The sequence below is a fragment of the Microcebus murinus genome, chromosome 8, assembly GCF_040939455.1.
Source record: "Microcebus murinus isolate Inina chromosome 8, M.murinus_Inina_mat1.0, whole genome shotgun sequence".
Taxonomy (NCBI): domain Eukaryota; kingdom Metazoa; phylum Chordata; class Mammalia; order Primates; family Cheirogaleidae; genus Microcebus; species Microcebus murinus.
In genome coordinates, this window is record NC_134111.1 from 34,618,875 (window position 1) to 34,622,766 (window position 3,892).

The 3,892-nt window shown below is 34.9% G+C and overlaps 1 non-coding gene across 1 annotated transcript; it reads right to left on the reverse strand.

The window, feature by feature from the left end:
• Positions 1-2,945: 2,945 nt before the first annotated feature.
• Positions 2,946-3,016, reverse strand: LOC142872427 (small nucleolar RNA SNORD56). The gene has a single exon (XR_012920687.1). It is a non-coding gene; the product is annotated as a small nucleolar RNA SNORD56 (small nucleolar RNA).
• Between the last annotated feature and the right edge of the window lie 876 nt (positions 3,017-3,892).

Consider the following 3,892-nt stretch of genomic DNA (forward strand, 5'->3'; position numbering starts at 1 on the left):
AGCAGCTAAAAGAGAGGTCTGGAAAATCTCCTCCCTCTGAGCTCTCAAGAAGGAACCAATCCTATCAATACCTTGACTCTGAACTTCTAGCCTCCACAGCTGTGAGAGAATATTAACTACATATTTATTGTTTTAAGCATCCCAGCTTGTGAGTATTTGTTATGGAAGACGTAGGAAACTAATCCAGCACACAAGACATAAAGAAACTGGCAGAGAAGTTACTTGTGCAGGAATCCTGCAAGTAAATGGCAGAACCGGGATCCAGGAAAAAAGTCTGACTCCACATTCTAACTACTGCTCTTTCTGCCCTGAGTAGTTGAGAAATCAAAAATCTTCTGATGCCAATATGCTTGGAGCATAAGACTTTCATAGAAACTTATTACAGCACTAAAAATCAGTCCCAGTCCTCTCCTGCATTTCCTTCTCAATGAATGGTGCCACCACATGTACAAAATACAAGCTCAGGAAATCTGGTTGCCATTCTTGACAACTCCCTCTGCAACCTCCCATCTTCCCACACACACATCCCATTCATCATCAAGCCCTAACAACTCTCCCTTAAATATCAATAAAATCTTTCTACTTCTCTCTATCTCCACACCACCACCACTCATGTTCCAACTAAAACATCTTCTCTTACTCAATCTACCAAAGTAGACTTGTCATTGGTCATCCTCCATTCATTTTTAATCTTCTCTAATCCATTTTTCTGCATTCAAAGCAGAGTGATCTTTCTAAAAGGCAAAATTAATCATGATATTCTTTTAAAAATCCTTCAAAGTGTCCAGTTGCTGTTGGGGAAAAGACCAAAATCCTTATGATCTAAAAAGCCCTGCAGGATCTGGCCCTTGTGAATTTTCCATTTTTCCCTTGTTCTACTCTTGTGCTTTGTTCTTCAGCCATCCTGGACATTCTCTCATGCCATGAATATGTCATAATTCTTTCATCTTTAAGACCTGCATATTCTCTTCCTTCTGTGTGGAACACTCTTTACCATACTTTTTCATCATTTAATTTCTAGTCTTAAGATCTCTGCTTAAAAGTCAATTGCTCATAAAAGTCCTCCCATTCTCCAGAGATTACCTCAGATCTGTTGTTATAGTACTCTGTAATGCTCTCTCCTAGAATTCCACAATTTATCTTGACAGCACTTAACAACAGTTAACTCTTATCTATCTCTCTCTCTCTCTACATACCTACCTACTCACCTAGGGTGATTGTTGATTAATATTTGTCTCTCACTTTAGACCAGAAATTCCATGGAGTCCTTGGACTGTATTAGGTATAGAACATGACACATAGTATGCACTCAATAAATATTTGTTGAGTGAGTGAATGAATTTATGAATATAATAAGATAAAAGTAGAAATCTTCATCTGTGCAATTTTATTGTTATATGCTGATTGAAGAATGTGTTAATTCAAAGATTTAAAAAAATGCATAAGTGGGAAATCATTTCTCTTTTGCTATCCATTTGATAGTATTACCAATCTGTAAAAAGTACAGAAATAATTGTTTCACATGCATGGTGACTGATAATTTTCAAACCAAAGAAAATACTTTCTTTCTGACAATGTACATTGACAGATAAGAAAAGATAAATCTTTAAAGTACAATATTAGACTATCCATAGTTATGTGTATTAGAAGTTTAACAAGACAACCATAAGTCATCCCATATATGCAAAAAAGACACATAATAAAATCTATCATTTATTCTTTATTTTAAAAGTAACAAAATAGGAAGAGGTAATGATTTTCTAATATTAAAATTCTTTTATAAGGACCTCTATTTCTCATATATATCAATCAGAGATAAAGAGGCATTCTTCTTTGTATATTTCTTACCCCCAAATCTGCTATTTGATAGTGAATAATCAGCATACACATTAAAGTCAGGAAAAATATCAGGATGCCCAGTCTCCCCACTATCTTTTAACGGTAGTTTGGAATTGCTGTTAAGGAGTAAGACTAGAAAAATTAGGTGCTAGAGATGGAGTGATTTTTGTTTTTAAGTTTTTGCTTTATTCCTATATATGGTGTTTGAATTTTTATCACAAGTTTGTTACTTTTTAAAAAATGAAAATACTTTCATTGTGAACAGAGATCCCTATAATATATAAAATCTATATTTACATGGCTCAGCCTATATTTTAAATAGAATTGGAATCTGACCCATTTCTCAATAAACCTGCTAAAATTCTGTTACTCTAGACTATTGGGAGCAGATTGTGGATTTGGGGCTCAGAGCCAGACAGAAGGAGAAACAAGCCAGGTTGGATTTGATAGGATGAGAGGAAGAAATGAGTTTGGGTCAATACCATCTTGGAATTTGGAACCAGATAAAATAAATTATTAACATTCAGGAGTCAATATAATCCACCAAGCCTTGAACAAAGGGAGTGCATAATAAGCACTTACTACATACCAGACACAATTTATTTTGACTGACTTAATTCTATAAATTTTCTTAAAAGATAGGACTAGTCACCCTTATTTTACATATTAGAGAAATAAGATACAAAGAAATTAAGTAGCATTGTTTGTGATTAAACAGCTAGAAATTGGCAAGGCTAGGACTTGAACCCATGTCAGTCTGACCCTAAACTCAGTGCTTTTAACTCCCAAAGTACACTGCTGCCCCTTTGGATGTTACTAAAGATAAGCAATAGCTCTAAACTTCAGGGGAATCTATGAGATTAATTTTATCTGATTGTCTTTCCCAGGTGGAGACTATTACTATTTTGAATGCTGCTTTCAAGCTCAAGATTTTCCCAGTAATTTATAGGGACACCCTGATTTTTTTTTAATAAAGCATTTATCAGAGCTTATTGCCTATAGGTGTTTTTCAAACTCTGGGTCCAGAATCCACTAATAGGTTCATGGAATCAATTTGGTGGGTTGTGACCAACATTTATTTTTCTTTTCTTTTTTTCCCCTTTCTTCAACTCAGCCCCAAAGTATCAACACTTAATAGGTAAACTGCTGTTGATGAAAACTATTGCCATCATTATAGTTGTATTTTTAATGTAACAATGTAGACTAGGAATTAATAGAAAATAGAGTTCATTACACATAGATAGCAAATAATATTTCTAGACACACACACACACACACACACACACGTGCTATGATTAAACAGCTAGAAATTGGCAAGGCTGGGACTGGAACCCATGTCAGTCTGTATGGATTGCAATGTAAAATATATTATTTACTTTGAAAGATTTGAAAGCCACTGATCTATGGAGCCTCTTGACCTTAGGTTAAGCACTATTTTGTTCCCTAATTTTTGTTTCAAGTAAATAAGACTTATATCCCTAATAAAATTATAAGCCTAATCATAAGCTTAAAAGTAAAATGCCATGCCTCTTTGGATTTCCTATTGCACCTAACATGATGCTTGGCAGATTACAGGTTCTCAGCAGATAGTTGCAAGTTTAGCTGAAGAGGATAGGGTAGCACTGGGGAGTGAGCCGCTAAATCAGATCCTGAGCTCCCCTAGCTCTGGCCTCCAAAACTGCTACACCAAGGCAAGGAGACTGGAATGATACCAAATAACAAGATGAAATGTGTCAGATAAGAGCACTGATTATTTTAATATGGCTTGTTTTTTTTTCTGAAGTATTAGATAATAAATGTACAAAATGTGCATTACAAAGAAAATAGAAAGGGGGAAAGATACCCATAATCCTAAAACTGAAAGACAGCCACTATTATCATTTATAACATTTATAGCCTGACTATTAACATTTGCTACATGTTTGCCCTGTCTTTTCCTACACTAGTGCTCTGGTAGTACCCTATGCTTGTGCTTCACTGTATAATAAATTCCCTTCATATTCCTAGTTTTATTGGTTCTATAACAGCCCATTATACTTCTGTATCATAGCTT